Genomic DNA, 19,605 nt, shown 5'->3' on the forward strand with positions numbered 1-19,605 from the left:
GTTGCTGTAATTCTGACGACGATTTTGGTGAGTGGAGTCATGAATTTGAAACGAGAGATGGTTTGACGATAAGAACATTGATGTTTGGTCATGGCGGGAAGATCGTAATCGGAATATAACGGTACCTGTTGTAATATTGAACTATATCCGTACCCGAAGCCATGGAGGTACAATGAGATGGATGTGTGGATAAAACGATACGCGAACCAACTGAACAGCAGGAGGCGAAGCAAAATGATTCTAAGTCAAATTGGCCTGAGAACATCTTGAGACCCCGGAACATTTTGATTGAACATTTTCAACTTTGTTTGATTCGGACTGACATGTCAGTGACACCACAATGGGTCTGGTTGATAATATGATATGCATTTTTTGTTTTTCAAATATTTTTGCTTGAATTTCTGGCCAACTTGATCCAGTGCCTGCTGTCAGTGCTATGCCGACATTGACAGAGTAATACATAAAAGAGATGATCCTGCATTTGACAAGCTTTGGAAAATTGTCGAATTTTGTGGAACATGATCACCGGTAGAAAATGTGTGAATTCTGAGCGATGTTTGTCTGTAGATGAAACCATGGTCAAGTTCAAGGGACGTATATTATTCCACGGAAACAAGCCAACTAAAAGCATGTAAGTTAACTGGAGTCTAAGCACAAGCACATAAAATTAAATTTCTTGTGAAATTTTCGAAAGAAAGATTGCTAAAATTCTTAATTCATAAATTGTAATGTTACTTGATCAAATGTGCATTTCATGCATTTTAGAATATAGTTACTGTGGTCACATACATTGTCTTCTTCGAAATTTCTTATTGCGTTTTTTGAGACCACAAATCTTTCAGCAACTGGTGTACATTAACTGAAGTATCTGTCAGTGACTCTTCGTCACATTTGTGATATCGATCCACCCATAAAACACCTTGGCAGGTACATCAAGTGACCTAAGGTTATCAACAGTGTGCAAATGATCTGATTTTGCATCTCAAAATATTTCGTTGGCATTACATTAACTTATCACCTATGATAAACCTACTCCTTAGCTGTATTTCATGATATGTGTATGTAGATTTTTGAAAGGAGTGACATGATTGGCCTCTGGGGCTATTGTAGGTAGTTGTGTAATAGATTAATGTAGGTCTATCATAGTTCACTAATAGGTGCTAGTTGTATCTTAGTAGGTGTGTTGCAGATTATGTAGGCATGTTAGTAGGTCTGTACTAGGTACAAGGTAGGTGTCTGAGTAGGTGACTAGTAGATTGCTGTAGGTATCATGTAGGTTGAAATCCTTTTTTCCAGGTGAGGCAAGTGGTAGGTGTGCAGTAGATTTTCGTAGATATTTAAATGACTTAATTTGCATCTCATAAATATTTCGCTGAAATTACTACATATCGCCTATGATAGACCTACTTGTTAGCTTGTAGTTTTGTAATAGATGTAGGTAGATTTTCAGTAGATGTCCATTGTTTCAGTTGGAAATAAAGCTCTGTTTACCGAACTTTCACCTATTTGTCACCTATTTGTCACCTCTGTAAAATAGCGCTATCACCTACTAAAAATAGCGCTATGTTTTTGGTAAGGGGTACATTAGTGACCACTACCTATTTGACTTACAGATTGATATATGGCGGGTGCCACATGTGGGGCAGGATGCGCTTACTATTTTCGAAACACCTGACATCACTTCTTGGCCTTTTGGCCAGAGGTCCATATATCTTTCTTTCGTGGATTTGACATTGTTTGTGTACTGTCTATTTACTGTCTGTTCTGTGCTGTTTTGTGTCTATGTTTACAACTATTGTCTTACGAAATCTGACCTTGTGTTATGGACTGGTATGATTGCCTATATGTAACAGGTCTGACCTGAGAGCGAGTGCAGCGTAGGGTATATCGTCATTGATGTTTTCAGGCAATAGCATGCTAATTTCTGTCTTTGATATGCATGATGCATATTTTGGCCATTGAGGTTGAATTGCTGTCAATTTGTTTTCTAAAATAACATTTATAGATTATTATAGCAATTTAACTCGGAAATGCCAAGTTCACTGACGAAAATTATTTAAAACTGGTAAATTACATGTTATTAACATTTCATGTTATTTGATTCACATACATAGACACACACAGACAGGCAATTTTTCCAACCTATAAGAATAGCTCCATTTGCACATAAGTAAATGGCCATATGGGAGCTAAAAATTGCCCCAAAACGCAAAATTGTAGATTTAATCAGAATTTGAATACATTTTGTTAATCAAATTTTATGAACCTGTATACCAAATATCAAAGCTATTAGATGATTAGTTTTTGGGAAAAAACGCTTGCCCGATGCCCGAGACAGACTGATTTCTAAAATAATCGCAATCATACCAATCCATAATCCAATAACACTAGGTCAAAATTTGTAAGACAATAGTTGTAAACATAGACACAAAACAGCACAGAACAGACAGTAAATAGACGGTACACAAACAAAGTCAAATTCATGAAAGAAAGATACATGGACCTCTGGCATATACGGACCAGTGCAAAACGGGCCCTCACTTGCTCGCGGGCAGAAAGTTCAGAGTCAACTCAGTGTCTTGCCAAGAGTGCGTTCTTTCGTCTTTTGACGCAAATTAGAAACAATGTCCCCCAAAAGTACCAGACATGGGTCACTCGGATGCACTCAAATCGGGACTTGTTTTTTTTGTCTCAACCGAAACACTAAAGAAAAATCATTTACTCTGTTACAGTTTGCAATTCATGGTATGATGAGCAAGTCAATGTGCGTCCACTACACTGGACCCTGGGGCAAATACCGGGCCACGTACACTCCACTTATTTTACATGTAAAATGTAACGAGATAATAACCAGACAATGATGTTTGAAGCGGAAGCCTAGATCATTTTAAAAAGAACAACTAACTTTTTACCAAACAATTTGGACAGTGAAACAGTAAAGCAAACTTTATTGACAACCATGGCTACTCTACCCAACTAACCTGCTAGCTACAGTAGCACACACTGTGCACGGAGAATGAAATTTCTAGCCACACTGGCCCTTACCAAATCTGCTGACCGGAAAGTGCCCGGATGTGCCTGGTTTGTGCCTGGTATGTGCCCGGTTTGTGCCTGGTGCCCCTTTTCACTGCCTGGAAAGTGCCCGTTTTAGTGTTTACTTTGATTTTTAAGCAAACACAAGTGACCGTAAACTGCACGTTTTTGATCGGAACGCGACCGGCATTAGGACTTAGTTTTTTTTTAACCGACTTTTATGACTGGAAAGCGACCGGCGTTATGACTTAGTTATTTTTAACCAACATTTATGCCCGGTTTATGCCTGGATTGCAAATGAAATAGAATTTCTTTATTTTTATGACCCGTTTGCGCCTGGTTTGTAAATGAGATTGAATTTGACCATTTGGGAATGCCCGATTTATGCCCGGATTGCAACTGAAACAGAATTTTACTCTTTAAGTGACTGGTTTGTACCTGGTTTGTGAATGAAATTGAATTTGACCATTTGGGAATGCCCGGTTTATGCCTTGATTGCAACTGAAACAGAATTTTACTCTTTAAGTGACCGGTTTGTGCCTGGTGTGTGAATGAAATTGATTTTGACCATTTGGGAATGCCCGGTTTATGCCTGGATTGCAAATGAAACAGAATTTTACTCTCAAGTTAAGTGACCGGTTCGTGCCTGGTGTGTGAATAAAATTGATTTTGACCGTTTGGGAATGCCCGGTTTATGCCTGGATTGCAAATGAAATAGAATTTCAGTATTTTTTAATGACCGGTTTGTGCCTGGTTTGTGAATGAAATAGAATTTGACCATTTCGGAATGCCTGGGAATGGCCGGTGCAAATAAAATGGAATTTGACTCCTAATAGATGACTGCTTTGCACCTGGTCTTCAAATAAAATATAATTTGAATACTTTCCCTTACTGAAGATTATTTCCACTGCAAATTTACAGCAAGTTTGCAGCAAATATGCAGCAAGCATAGCTTGCAGGAAGGAGTTGCAGAAGTTTACAGCTAGCTACCCTTACGAAAGTTACCTGCTTGTAACAAACTTTAGACAATTATGTTTTCAACTTTGTGACAAGTGTACAGACCATATGACTCTCCACCTTGTCACATCCGTGTTAACAAGCTTGTCAACACGCTTGACATGAAACTTACACAAGCGTGGGACAAGTTTGAATCTTACAAGCTTGTAACAATTCAAAAGGTTCAGGAAAGTGGAAGGTTGAGAATTACAAGCTTTTAACAAGGTTGTGGAACACTATGTGTGTCTGCTGGTATATTCATCTATCGAAGGTTGTATCAAGGTTGTATATTACCCATAAGCCTTTGCTTCATTGCCAGCATTATTGCTGACCGTTGCCATAGGCAACTATATTGAGCCCAGTTGGGGTCATCATGCCACAGGCACTCAGTGCCACATTTGCGGGATATTAAACAGATTTGACTGATTTGATAACACAGTGACTTCATTATTTATTAAAAGAACCAATATTGTATGTGTTAAGAGTGCAGGTTTGGCAATCAAGAATGAGACAACAACATGCTAGAGAGTATGTGTACACAAAGTATGTCCTCAATTATGGCTGGAATATGGCTCTCATCACCAAACCTCTATTTGAACTACCCTACCCAAAATCCAAAGTACATCGTTGGACTTAAAACTTACCTCTTACATCAACAGATCTCAATTTCAATTACCTTACCAAAATTTTAGGCCTCTCGAAAACTATTACTGCAAATTTGCCGAAAGCTTTGCAGTAAATTTGCAGCAAACTTTTTTCTGCAAATAAGCCGCGATTCATTTTTCAGATGCAATTTAGGTTTCTTGTGAACTTGCTGCAAATATGCAGCAAACTCCCTGCTGCAATGTTGCTGCAAATTCTTTGCAGCAAATTTGTGGCACAATCCTTGCAGCAACTTCCGCCAAATTAATTTTAATGTTACTGAAAATTAGCCGCAAACTCCATACAGCACATTATTTTCCATGTTACTGCAAATTTGCTGCAAATTACACATGCAAATTGCCTTCAAAATTGGTATAATTCCACAACAGTCAGCTCTGGATCAGTAATAGTAAGAAAACTGAATACATATTGAAAACCAAAGAAGCGACACAATTAAGAGCAGCAAAATTTCTTGTATTGTACCACAAGTTTCAAATTTTTATCTTCTGCAAAAATATAATAAGTTCAGCTCAGATGTGTACACACAGTTGTAAAATCACTTGTAGACATGGCCAATGAAAACCTGACAAATCTTAAGACAGACTGTGGACAGCACAAGATGTGTTTTATCCAACTAAGCTCTGAAATACCAGTTTCACGAGAAACAATGGTCAGCGCAAATAGTTATTATTCAATAAAAAGACAACAGAGAATAAAAAGGTTAAATTCAAATTGTGGTACAATTTATTTTATATGCCATGTTCATTTCATGCCACATAAGTGTCTTCAAGATATTTTCTTTTGGCTTGAGAAGTTTCATTATATTTACATTACTGTCAAAGGCTGCGATTTGGCTTTCTGTTCTCTGAATTTCTTGTCCCTTTTAGGCTTTAATTAGAGAACCAGCAATGCATTCTGAAAAATACAAATCGTTCAGGGAAGAGTGTAAGTCTTTTACCGTTTGACCAAACATTGTAAATTTCATGAAAGAAATCAATAATTATTTGAAAATGAGACAGAGTCAAGTTGAAAAATTGATGCAGAAAAATGCATAAATATTCACGATCGTTTATTGATTTAATGTCCGACAACGGACAACTCGCCGTATGTTGTTTACATACACGACGGCGACAATCTGCAAAAATCTCGGCACTTAGTTACTGCATGGAGGTAGTACCACCTCCATGGTTACTGTAACTGTTGTGAAACGACAGTGAATTCAGTATGAATCAGTTCTCAACGAAAATTTATCTGTAGGTAAACATAGGAATACAAGGATTACAGAACATAATAGCGATGTACAGACGGACGGTACATTGACTTACATTTGTGAACGGCTCGCAGACGCTGGAAGATTTTCGGTTGCAGGTCTCCCGTCTCCGTGCTGTACCACGGTCGACGGTCCCTCCACGACGACCGTGGCTGTACATACAAATATAGTCAGCATCTTTACTGCTTTTCGCGTTCACAAAATTAGAACTCCGTCTGTCCCTGGTACTGTATACACGTTTTTCCAACACTGTGATATCATTTGGCTGGCGATTCCATAGAAAGATCACGAAATTGTCCACTAGATAACTCCCTGATCACAAGTACACAGCCGATGGTACCAAAATCTAACTTCGCGCCGATCAAGCCTGATGACGTTAACGGAAGTGATATCTATATATCATTACGCGATTGATAATGTAGTTCCGATTTTAAACGCTGGAATTGACTCTACATCTGCACCAATCCGTTATTTATCATACTTAATATAGCATTTAATTTATTAGTTTATGAAAATGGTTATTTTTACCACAAGAAAGACTAAAAAGAGAGTACAAATTCTTTCAGCACGAAGAATCAATATCAATACGCGAACTGAACTTGATGAACCGTGACCTCAGAGTGTAAACATGTCGGCTGGGCTCCTCGTCGCTGGATACACAGGACGTGTTTGACGTTGCAAGTAGCGCATTTGATTTGCGTACAGCGGCTCGGGATGGAGTGTAATCCTAAACCTCAAATTTGTGCTCGGCAATATAATTCTAACGCTGAACACATGGACAAAAGCCTTTTACCTCAATTCATGTCATCAGAAGGCGAGATTTTGTTAGCGACATCGATGGGACACACACTGTGGATAGAGGGACTGTGAATGTACGTACCATGGCATAGGCCTACTATGATGTGATATTTAGCTAGCTTCGAGCACAGCCACTACTCTGCTTGGAGGGAGTAGCGGGTCCTTGCTTATACCAAACATTGAATGCATTGACATTTACTTGTCTGTTTCTAATAATGAAAAGTTCTCATTAGTCGATATTTTTAAGGTACAGATTTGCAGTATACAAAAGTTTACGACGTGTCCGTACAGACCATAACAGACGCACATTTCGTTCGAAACTGCTTGCATTTTGGTATCATTCGTAGAACATACAAGGTGTAACTTGCAAGACAGACAAGTCCCTGTTTTAAAATTTTTTTTTCCAAAAAATTCAGTTGTCGATCCAAGCATGATTTACCCAATCGGATTGTCAAAGGGTACTATTATTAATGTCACTACGGTATACCATGGAGGTAGTAGAGACCTCCATGGGTATACTATAGATGCGCTCTTATATCCATGCAATGTTGCCGAGTTATGCCAGCTTAACTGAAGTGTCAATTATATACCAGTTATTATTATTTTAACAAGAGGATTGTCTGTTACGAAAATAAATGAATATCAAATACAAATGAAAGATCAATTTTGTGTTGCTTGCATATGACAGGTCACGAAGTGCAATGGTACACACTATACTCCCTGGTAATGAAATAGTGGGCAATCTGTCAATCATGTGTTGCTGCATATTTGCAGCAATAACCTGGCTTGACTGAAGTGCTTGTGAAGTGCTTGTGACAAACTTGAAGTTACAAACCTTGCAATTTAATTATCACAAGTGTGGTACAAGATTGTAAGTTTTCACTGTGATGTCTTACAACCTTGTCAAACCTTGAAACAAGTTAAGGTCTTGCCTTTAAAACTTGTTTGAAGGTTGTCGCAAAGTTGTACAAGCATGGCACAAGATGATATCTTTGGCAAGGGTATGACCCTCCCGCAAACCCTTAGATCAGTTTGCAGCAAATTTGTAGTAAATGGCTATGTTGCTGCAAATTTGCTGCAAACAAGATTATTGCTGCAAATATGCAGCAACACATGCTGGACATATTGCCAACTATTGCATTCCCAGGGAGTACAGTGAACCATTGCAGTTTGTGACAGTTAATATTCAAGAAAACAAAACTGACGTTTCATTTATATTTTATATTTATGTATTTTTATAACAGACAATACACTTTTTAAATTACAATAACTGGTAGACAATGAACAGCTTTTAAAGCACAGTTCAGCTGGTGAAAGTGACAATCTGGTTGGGTAAATCATGGTTGGATCGACACCTGAACTTTTAGGAAAACAAATTTTTAAATCAGGGACTTGTCTGTCTTGCAAGTTAAACCCTGTATTTTCTGTGAATGACACCAAAATGCAAAGAGTTTCGAACGAAATGTGCGTCTGATCATGCTGATGGTCTGTAAGAACGCCAGTGTTCTGCCAAGCTTTTGCATCAGTGGGGTCTGAGGGCCCATGGAAGCTCAAAAAGTGGGTCGCTGTTGAAAAAAGGGGGTCATTCTCACTTTATTACATGCCATACCCGTGTTGTTGTTTCGAAGTTCGAACTCGCAGATTCCATGAGTGCTGCGGTTTTATGGTCCTACCTACAGTCTACAAGGCGAGTAAGTGTACTCGTTCGGAAATTCATGTTGTCTCGGGTCATCGTATTTCGATTATTATGCTTTATGCATACTTTGCAAGTCATTTGGTTGTTTTTGGCATCGTAGTGGAGCCAGCTGAAATCACGTAACAAATTTTCATGAAGACGTCGAATATGCCTGCGTGACAATTTCAAAACTTGCGTATGATTTTACGCAACTGAGTTTTTATTTGCGTAAAATGTATTCAAAATGCGTACGGCTAAGGAATCCGTATCTGATGTGAGTTGGGCAGTCTTTTCTGTAGAACTTGGAGGGTTTCCTGTAATGCGCATGCTCTATTAATAAAAAACAACAACCTGGGGGGCTTCAAGGTGCAGCTGAATGCTTGCCATGCCGTGATGCAAGTCCCGTATATGATCGTTGAGCAGCCCAATGAGTTCATGTTCAAAGAAAAGACCTTCTGACTGTGAAATTAGTGTTTTCAAAGGGCCAACAAAAAGCAGATACTGTTCAAAGTCCAGCGGGACCTCTCAAGAATGCAACCCGACAGATTCTAAATGGTCATCCGTAAACACTTTCCAAATAACATGCGACGTAATGACCATTAACTGTATTGTGTTACAAACAACGTAGACTCGATCGATTCTCGAATTTTTTGCATCTGTAGTGCCATTGTCTGTACAGAACTGATTGACGTGACGTTTTGTGATGATGAAATACAATGTTGCATAAAGTGCTGCGGTCTGCTAAAATCTAAAATGTTGCAATATCATGACAAGTAAATGTCAATGTTGGTACATGGAGGCTCCTACTACCTCCATGGTTGGTATAAGCATTACCTCCATGGTATAAGCATAGACCCTCGAGAAAAACGAGGGTCTATGGTATAGCATGGATGTAAAAAATATTTTTTTACATCCATGAGTATAAGCAAGGACCCGCTACTACCTCAGAGCAGGGCCGTGTGTTACGGTCAAAATCAACATCCCCTTATTTGGCCATAGTTCAAATTCAAAGTCATGAGTCACCATCAACTTCCGTCCTTCAATGTTTACCTTTGTATTACGCATTGCGCGCATGTACCCATTCCAAGCGTGCTTCTAGACACTTTAAGTTAGACCTTCAGAGAGTGGACATGTCTCTGAAAGTGACCGGCTGTAGTTCTCGCCAAGATTGCTTGTAAAGACCATTTTGATGAAACAGCTTTGAATCTGTTGATGCGATAGTCTTATACAACCCCACACAAAATCGTTAATCATTCCCAAACGTTCCCAAACGTTCCCAAACGTTCTCAACGTTTGTAGTACAACATTCTACTCAGAGAATTTGTTGTTCTCAGTCTGGAAGACATGCCTATATTCGAATAAACCACGTGAAACTTAGATCGGATATTTGCTTCGTCTTATTTAAGAGGGAACGCATTACGGAATATCAGCTGTAGACGACTATTGCATAGTAGTTGCAGACAAATAATTTTGAGTCTTAAGGAATTTGTTTGCGCGCTACATTTCTCATTAACGATTTTGCATCGGACTTGTGATATTCACCTAAGTCAAACCATGGAAGACGAAGAAAAGAAATCAAGAACTTCGTCACCGGAAAAGGAATTGCAAGAACCCAGGCGTAGCGGCGGAGACAGAACACTGTCCGAAAAAGGACTTGAATATGAGTTAGCTACTAAAGCTAGCTTCTTAGAGAAAAGAGCGAGTTCACTAACCCAAAAGTCCACGAAAATACAAGAGCTCATCGCTGATAAGGCAGACCTATTCACAATCAAGCTGAAGTTTGAAGTGTGGAAGGAGCTGCATCAAGGCCTTGCAGACGCGGGCTATGAATATGAAAGTTTACTCCCAAAGGATCAGGTGCCAGACGGACGCCTTTGTTGGCTGGCCGACGTCGAAGACGGTTTTGGGACCTTCTTTAAAGACACCAGTGCATGGTTGAGCGAACAGGAAGCGAAGCCAGCACCAATTGCGAACCCTACACCAATTCATCCACAAGAGGATGTAGGACCAGAAGATAGTGTCTCTCAAGTCGGCACACCGAAGCCGTCTGTAGTTGGCAGACTGAGTGGGGTCAGCCATCATACGAGTCACAGTGCACTCTCAGCCACCAAACTAGCAGATGAAAGGGAAAAGGCTGAACTGTTGGCAAGGTCAGCCAAGCTCAAGAAGAAGCAAGAAATTGAGCGTGCTAAGTACAAGCTTCAACTCCAAGAAGAGCGGCAGAGGCAAGAAATGGAGCGTGCCATGGCAAGACATGAGCTTCAACTCAAGGAGGAGCAACATGAACTTGACACAAAGATTGCCGTAGCCGATGCTAGAGCTAGATCTCTGAATAAGTTTTTTGGTGACGAATTCGAGGACGATATCGCCATCAATATTAAGACTGAACCACTGGAGGACAAATCCATTGTGTCCAGAACAAAACCACAAAAGACCACAACACCAGTACGAGTGTATACGAAGGAAACTCCTACAATAGAAAGGGAGAATGACAGTGAGGCGGATGATTTAGAAGAAGAAGTCAGTGTAGCAGCTTCCAGAATTTCCATTAGAAGCAATGGCAGTAACATGAGTAAGACGATGCGTGACTCTGCACAGTGGGCCATGATCAGAGCAATAAAGAAAATGTCCACAGTGATAAAGAAGTTTGACGGTAACATCATGGAGTACAGATCATTCATAGATGAGTTTGAGACCAAACTTGTACCGACTGCCGAAGATGATAAAGACAAACTCACTCTGCTGAGACAGTTCACGGAAGGCACAGCCCATGAAATAGTTCAAGGGTATGCGGGTATAGATGCAAGTGAAGCATATCAGGGTGCCATGGAGGAGCTGGAAGAGCGCTATGGTGATCCACACAAGATAGCCAACGCCTATCTGAGGATGGTTTTGGACTGGCCTCAAATCAAGCCAGATAATGTTACCTCATTAGACAAGTTCGCCATCTTCTTAAATCGATGTAAGACAGCAACCCGATGTGTTGATTGCCTAGAAATACTAGAACATTCAGAAAATATGAAATGGATCGTCAAGAAGCTTCCTTACTTTATCCAAGATTCTTGGAGTAAACGCACAGCGAAGATACGCAAAGCCAAGAAAAGAGTAAGATATGAAGACCTCGTCCATCTGGTGAAGTCCGAAGCGAGCAGACTGTCATGCCCGGACTACAGCAGACAAGCAATGGCTAGTCTCGACAATCCAGTGAAAAAGAAGAAAGGTACAGACAAGGTGGAACAATCTTTCGCCACTAGCGTTACAAGCACAGAAAAGAAGACGAATCAAGGGAGCAAGAAGAGCAACACTTTAACCTCCAAACCAAACAAGGCTCAACAGAAACCATGCCTGCACTGCCAAGATAACAATCATTCTTTCGACAGTTGCGAACAATTGATTGCGGCCAGTCAAGAAGATACTGTTAACTTTCTGAGAAACCAAGGTGTATGTTTTGGCTGTCTGAAACCTGGTCACCGGAGTAGGCAATGCAAGCAGAAAGCTAAATGCTCCAAATGCCAAGGAAAACACCCAACAGTACTACATCAGGACCGTCGACCGACAACTGATAAAGATGAGGATTCAAAGAGACCAGTACAGATGGAGAGTGTCGCGGTACACTGCACCACGGCAGAGGTGGACCAAGTACAGTCCTTTATGGGGACCGGTGGTCAAGACGATGACACGGGTGGTGATGATGATAACTGCAAGGTCCTGCTGACTATTATCCCTGTCAAGGTGAAGTTGAAAGGCTCAAATAGAATGGTACAGACTTATCCTTTCTGGAACAGGTAGGTCATATCATTCTGTACAGAAGCGTTACAGAGAAAACTTGGAGCCACAGGCAGAAAGACAAAGCTGACGGTAAATACAGTGAACGGCTTAGGCAGCCACACCTGCGACAAAGTCACTGGCATAGAAGTTTACAACCTAGACTGTTCAGAGCCACAGGTAGAGCTGAAAACAGTATACACTAAACCAGAGATAGGCGTCTCTGAAGACTACATTCCCCGTCAAGAGGATCTCATGAGATGGCCGCATTTGAAGAATATAAGGCTTCCAAGAATAGATGCCGAAATAGGACTGATGATAGGTACCGGAGAAACAGCAGTATTTACCCCTCTGGAAACAATACGTGGTCCGGACTCAACCCCTCACGCATGCAGAACACGCGTAGGATGGATCCCCTGGCACGTAGTCAGATTGAACGAACAAGGGCAACATCCTCCCAGCTACAGAACAGAAGTGGTGGCCGTAGAGGATATGGAAGAATTGGAAAAACTAGACAGGTTAGTGCGACATTCCATTGACCTTGATTTTCCTGAGCGCATGATAGATGACAAGAGGGAGCACTCCCAAGAAGACAAGAAGTTCATGCAGAAAGTAAAGGAAACCATTGAGCTAGTAGACGGACACTACAAAATGGGACTTCCATTCAAAAATGAAAGAGTTCGACTACCGGACAATCAGCACTATGCCTTACAACGATTTAGAGGCCTGGAAAGAAAGTTGAGAAACAACCCAAAGTTCCATGCCGACTACCAGAAGTTCATGGCAGACATAATTGAGAAGGGATACGCAATACAAGTCCCTAACAACGAGTTAGATCGAGACGACGGAAAGGTATGGTATATACCCCACCATGGAGTATATCATCCGAAGAAACCAGAGAAGAAACGCGTTGTCTTTGACTGTTCAGCAAAGTTCCAAGGAGTGTCGTTGAACAACCTATTACTACAAGGGCCGGATCTGACGAATAATCTACTAGGAGTGTTATTACGATTTCGACAGGAACCAATCGCTTTAATGGCAGACATAGAGGCTATGTTCCACCAGGTAAAGGTTAGAGAAGAGGACAGTGACTGTCTACGCTTCTATTGGTGGCCAGATAGAAACATAGAAAGCCCTCCAAGAGTCTATAAAATGATGGTTCACCTGTTCGGTGCAGTATCATCCCCGAGCTGCGCAAACACAGCACTACACAAGATGGCCGACGACAACAGCCACCTATTCAACAAGGAAGTTGTCAAAACAATAAAGAGAGACTTCTACGTAGATGATTGCCTCAAGTCGGTAGAAAATGCGAAGAAGGCAATCGAGTTGACGCAAGATCTGACTGCAGCTTGCAAGAAGGGCGGTTTCCGTCTAACAAAGTGGGTGAGCAACAGCCGTGAAGTATTGGAGACTATACCAAAAGAAGAAAGAGCTAAGGAAATCAAAGACCTGAAGCTGGAATACGACTGCCTACCAGTAGAGCGTGCCCTAGGTACTTCATGGTCGGTCGAGTCAGACACCATAGGATTCCAGATCAACATTGAAAGCCGGCCTCCAACGAGAAGAGGCATACTATCAATTATCAGCTCAGTATACGATCCCATTGGACTTGCAGCCCCATTCATCCTACCTGCAAGAATATTACTTCAAGACTTGTGTCGTAGAGGTATTGGCTGGGATGCAAAGATCAAAGAAGACGATCGGAAGAAATGGCTAAGATGGCTATCAGATCTTCCAAAACTAGAAAACGTATCAACTCAGAGGTGCTACAAACCAGCAGACTTTGGCGAAGTCAAGGTATGTGAAATACATCACTTTTCTGATGCCAGCGAATATGGATACGGTGTCGCATCGTATATCAGACTAATAAATGAAAACGGAAGAATTCACTGCGCCTTCCTTATGGGAAAAGCAAGGGTTGCACCACTGAAGAAAATTACCATCCCACGCCTGGAGCTGACAGCAGCTACAGTGGCCGTGAGAATGAACAGAATGTTGGACGAAGAACTCGACATTAAAAACAACAAGGTGTACTTCTGGACAGACAGCACATCAGGGATTAAATACTGTGCCAATGAAACATCCCGATTCCACACCTTCGTAGCCAACCGGATCAACATTGTACGTGAAGGTTCGGATAGTAAACAGTGGAAGTACGTCGACACAAAATCCAACCCAGCAGACGACGCATCTAGGGGACTAACAGTAGACAAGTTCCTGTAAAACAAAAGATGGCTGCGAGGACCAGATTTCCTGTGGAAACGAGAAAGTGAATGGCCTACACAACAGGACATCTCCAGAGCGCTATGTAATAAAGACCCAGAAGTCAAGCGGGAAGCATCCGTGTACAGCACCGTACTAGTAGAGCAAGAGTTTGGGGTAGAGAAGATCTTACTACGCTACTCCAGCATGATGAAACTAAAGAAAATAGTCGGATGGTTCCTGTTAGCGAAGAAAAACCTTCAAGATAAATGCCGCAAAAGAAAGGAAGGCGATGAAGACACCAACGCAGATACTAGCCAGAAGAGTTGTGAAACAACAATCCCACCTGTTTCACTAGAGAATCTGCAAAGGGCAGAAGATGCAATCATGAAGTATGTGCAGCGAAAGCATTTTCCAGATGAAATGGCACTCCTACAACGAAAGAAGCAAGTCAGGAGATACAGCCCATTATATAAGCTGGACCCAATTTTGGATAAAGGAATAATACAAGTTGGCGGACGCCTGGAACGTGCCTCAGTGTCACCAGACAGCAAGCACCCGATAGTGCTGCCTAAAGACTCACCAGTGTCAACAATCATACTCCAAGAAACCCACAAAGAAGTCGGACATCTTGGAAGGAACTCGATGCTGGCGAAGCTAAGAGAGAAATATTGGATTCTACGGGCGCCTACAGCAATCCGCAACCTCGTAACCAAATGTGTCATCTGTAGAAAATATAGAGCAAAAGTTTGTGAGCAGAAGATGTTAGACCTACCTAAGGACCCCATCACCCCCGAAGAGCCACCATTCACTCGCACAGGTGTAGATTACTTCGGACCACTGGAGGTCAAACGTGGCCGTGTCACTGAGAAGAGGTATGGAGCGATCTTCACATGTATGGCGACTCGTGCAGTACACTTAGAAGTAGCCTGCTCATTAGATACAGATTCGTGCATCAACGCCATCAGAAGATTTATAGCACGAAGAGCAGTGTTTCCGCTGCCCGCTCGCCAAATCGCAAATGCGAGAAAAAAGTAGCGTTTGGCGAGAAGATTTTGGCAAAAGTTAGCCAAACTTGCGAATCGAAAATTGCACTATGACGTCATCACTTTGTCCGCGCGCACATGTCCTGCATTCAACTTGAGACGTAATACTTTATACGTATCTCTGTGCATCCCCGACCTTTAATGCGTCAGGAGATCCTATTTGTAACACATACAGTATGAATAAAATTGTAACGAAATAACTTACAAATCAATAGTACGGCATGGATATCATGACTAGTTGACTAAAATGTTGCGAAGTTTTGGGTTTTACTACGCGCAATGTGTGCCGACAGATAACTCCGTGCAGTGACAGCCATGTCATCGTTAACACTGAATTTAATTGAAGGATCGTAGTGACGGTGAAACTAAGCAAAACGGCAAACTTTCCTTTTTGACTTTGGCTGCTCCACCAATATGGGGGGAACCATCCCCACAACACACATTCTAAGTGCAAGTAAAGCTATGAAATGGAAAGAATAATTATGATCAATGTAGGAAAGTCGACCGTGAATTTGGAAAGGAAGGTAGCGGCATGCATGGTCAAAAGCATACGCATGGCATTTTTTAGAACGTAGAGCGAGTAAGGCACTCTTGAATAGCGAAAATGTTCGTAGTGTATTGCTTCCAACAAGAAAATACCTTTACTGGCGTTAGAAACTTGTGTGAATTGGCTTCCTTAAATATAAATTCACGACAATTTTCAGTGTATCACGGACCGTGGTGTATTGTGACGTGACATCGTATACAGACTTTCAGAGAAGCGCTCGCTCGTCCGCCGAGTCGGCCTAGTTCCGCGTTCACATCGTGCAAATAAATACGCAAGTATTGTCGCGATATTTGAGCATTTAACTTGATCGTCAGTGAAACAAAAAGATGTTTCTCCATATCAAAAGGGTATATATTTGATATTTTACGGTTCTGTGTACATAATAGACGTGAACATTTGGATATATGATCCGTGATTTCCGCGATCCATGGCATGATTGAAGCTGGCTGTGAATACACTCTGACGTCTTTGATGATGACCCCTGACCCAAGCACCATTGACACGCTGTGCGCTGTCCGAGCTTCGCTTGCTAAACTTCAAGCGTAAAGCAAATGTATTGGAAGTCTAAAAAATGAGCGGAGTCACGTGACCATGTACAACTAGGCAAGTGCGTTAAACCTTCAGCTCTCCAAATCTGCCAAAGTTTTCAGCTCATCTCAGAAAGTCTGAGTACCAATACTCATCATCACCTTCGTGAATACCCAGTCACCCCGCAGACCGAAAATGCCGAGAATCCAACCACCGCAAGGCAAGAAAAAGAAGCAAAAAAGCATCACAGCGTTCACTGGACCTGCTTCAGACCAAAGCGACGGCCAAAACGACACCCCTCATGAACATGAGGCCAGCGACGGGGAAGAACCTTCTCCAGATAAAATCACCATGGAAATGCTCTACAACAGACTGGAAACTTTGCAAACAGATGTCACCACGATCAAAACCAAACTCTTGGTATTATCAGATGTCGAAGATCGAGTAACAAAACTCGAGGAGAGACAAAACGACTTCGAGAAATCGAGTGAATATGCGGTTACCAAAGCCGACGACAATGACACCAGGATCGCCTCCCTCGAACAGAAAGTCTGTCAACTTACAGAAAACTTAAAAAACACTCAGGAGGAAAGTATTCGAGCACAACGTCGACTAAGAGAATGCTCCCTCCGCTTCTACGGTGTAAAGGAAGAAAGAAACGAAAAGCCAATGGAGGTTGCCCGACAATTGCTAACGGACAAGTTCGAAGTAAGTGATCACGGAATAGAAAAAGCCTTCCGAGCCCCAGTAAGAGGGAACATCACCAATAATCGGTCACGACCTATCATTGTGAAATTCACTCTACTGGCGAAAAGTCAACAGATATTACGCAAAGCCAAGCAAGCCCTAGTCGGAACAGAAATCTACATCAAACAAGACCTGCTCCCCGCAGATTACAAGAAAAAACGCCTGTACCACAAGATCATGGCGCAAGCTTACAAGGACGGAAAGAAACCAATCTTCCGGAATGGAATGCTGTACATCGACGGAGTCAAGTACTCAGGACCCCCACCAACACTCGATGTGGTTTAAGAACCGCGCCTCAGACCACCCATGCGACTGCATGAACATTCGACCAGCAGATTGGAGAGCTACACTGCCACATCATCTTCACTCAAGTCATGCGACAACAACTATCTTTAACTTTTGCCAGAACTTTTTTTATTAGATTTAGAAGGAATTGTCTTTTCTCCTTTAGTCCTTTTCTTATCCTTGCTTTTTACTATTCTATCCCCAAAAAGGTAACAACCAACAGAATGCAAGTAAGTGTGCTTTTAAAATATCCCAATTTCATCAAACATGCAGAAATTGAAATTCTTATCACTTAACGTGAGAGGTCTCAGGGAATTTAAAAAAAGAAAGGTGTTAACATGGTTAAAACATAAGAAGCCAAATATTGTTTTCCTTCAGGAAACACACAGCACGTCAGATAATGAGAAATTTTGGTCATCCCAGGCTTCGGGCGACTGCTTTTATTCTCACGGGACACACAATAGTAGAGGTGTCATGACTATTTTACGCAACTGTAATCATACTGTGAACAAAACACTAACATCCGAGCATGGAAGGTACATTTTGCTAGATGTAACAATTGATGGCAGAAACTTCCTGCTCCTAAATATTTATGCTCCCAATGATGAAAAATCTCATGTTCAATTTACACAGGAACTTCTTGACATACTATCGTCTCATGAAGTTCAACCAGACACAGAAATTGTCATCGGCGGAGACTTTAATTTTACATTTAATAATGAAATCGACAGATCGGGCTCCAGTGGTCCTAATTGGCAAAAAGCCAAGGAGAGCATTTTGCAACTGTTAGAACATCACACTTTGATTGATATATGGCGAGTATGTAATCCCGGGGTCACTCATTTCACCTGGCGTAGACACAGGCCTTCCATTACACAAAGTCGCTTAGACTACTTCCTTATCAGCGAGTCACTGCAACAAGATATCAGCTCCACCGAGATTATCCCTTCCGTTAGCACAGATCATTCAGCAGTGACTCTGACCTTTGACCCTGTCACCACACCATTTGGTCCGTCATATTGGAAACTAAATACCAGCTTATTACAGGACAGTGTTTACATTGACGAACTTTCCCAAAAGTTTACCCTATGGCTCCAAGATTACGACGGAATAGAGGACAAAGGCCTCAAATGGGACCTCCTGAAATATGAGATTAAAAAATTTTCAATCTCATACTCAAAACAAATTGCGAAACTCAAAAAGCAACGTATCAATGAACTTGAGGGAGCAGTTTCCGATCTAGAGACCTCCCTCAGGCCAAATGCGTCAGAGGACGACATCCTCAGACTCCAAAATGCAAAAGCAGAGCTCGAGAGGGAATATGACTACCTAACTGAAGGTTCAATTATTCGTTCAAGAGTCAGATGGCATGAAAAAGGGGAGAAAAACAATAAGTATTTTCTAGGGCTGGAGAAGAAGAGGGGGAGAAAGGGCATATCAAAAGAATCATTGGCGCAAACAATGAACTGAAAACATCGCAGAAAGACATTCTTTCTGAGCTGAAGACATTTTACAGTACTCTCTACTCCTCCAAAACCAACCCAGAAAGGGATATTACTGACCACCACTTCCTGAAAAATGACAACATCCCCAAACTTGGGCACCAGCTCATGAAAAATTGAGAGTCACCAATAACCCACAATGAAATTTACTGTGCCCTCACCATGATGCCAAGAAATAAGACCCCTGGCAATGATGGATTGCCAGCAGAATTCTACACAACATTTTGGCCGACAATAGGGCAACAGTAGTTGATTCTCTCAACTATGGGTTCGAAAACGGGAGTCTCTCCAACTCCCAGAGACAAAGTGTGATCACACTAATAGAAAAGAAAGGGAGAGACACCAAATACATCAAAAATTGGCGACCGATCTCTCTCATCAACGCCGACGCTAAAGTAGCTGCAAAGTGTCTCGCCAATCGTCTGAAAAATGTTTTGCCTTGCCTCATTAACTGCCAGCAGAGTGCCTTTGTCAAAGACAGAGATATAAGTGACTACATCAGGCTGATAGAGGAAATTCTCTGGCATACAGACGAAAACAACCTCCCGGGAATAATGCTTGCCATA

The 19,605-nt window shown here is 41.6% G+C and overlaps 1 protein-coding gene and 1 long non-coding RNA gene across 2 annotated transcripts in view; both read right to left on the minus strand.

Moving 5' to 3' along the window:
• The window catches only part of LOC139120874 (cytoplasmic FMR1-interacting protein 2-like), a 393,869-nt gene that overhangs the window by 343,072 nt on the left and 31,192 nt on the right, over positions 1–19,605 (minus strand). The gene's annotated exons all lie outside the window — the stretch shown is intronic.
• On the minus strand, positions 5,393–6,158 carry LOC139120875 (uncharacterized). Its single transcript, XR_011549160.1, has 2 exons — positions 5,997–6,158; positions 5,393–5,586 (listed from the first exon to the last, which is right to left on the minus strand). It is a non-coding gene; the product is annotated as an uncharacterized lncRNA (long non-coding RNA).

This window comes from Ptychodera flava, chromosome 20 (genome assembly GCF_041260155.1).
Source record: "Ptychodera flava strain L36383 chromosome 20, AS_Pfla_20210202, whole genome shotgun sequence".
Lineage (NCBI taxonomy): Eukaryota > Metazoa > Hemichordata > Enteropneusta > Ptychoderidae > Ptychodera > Ptychodera flava.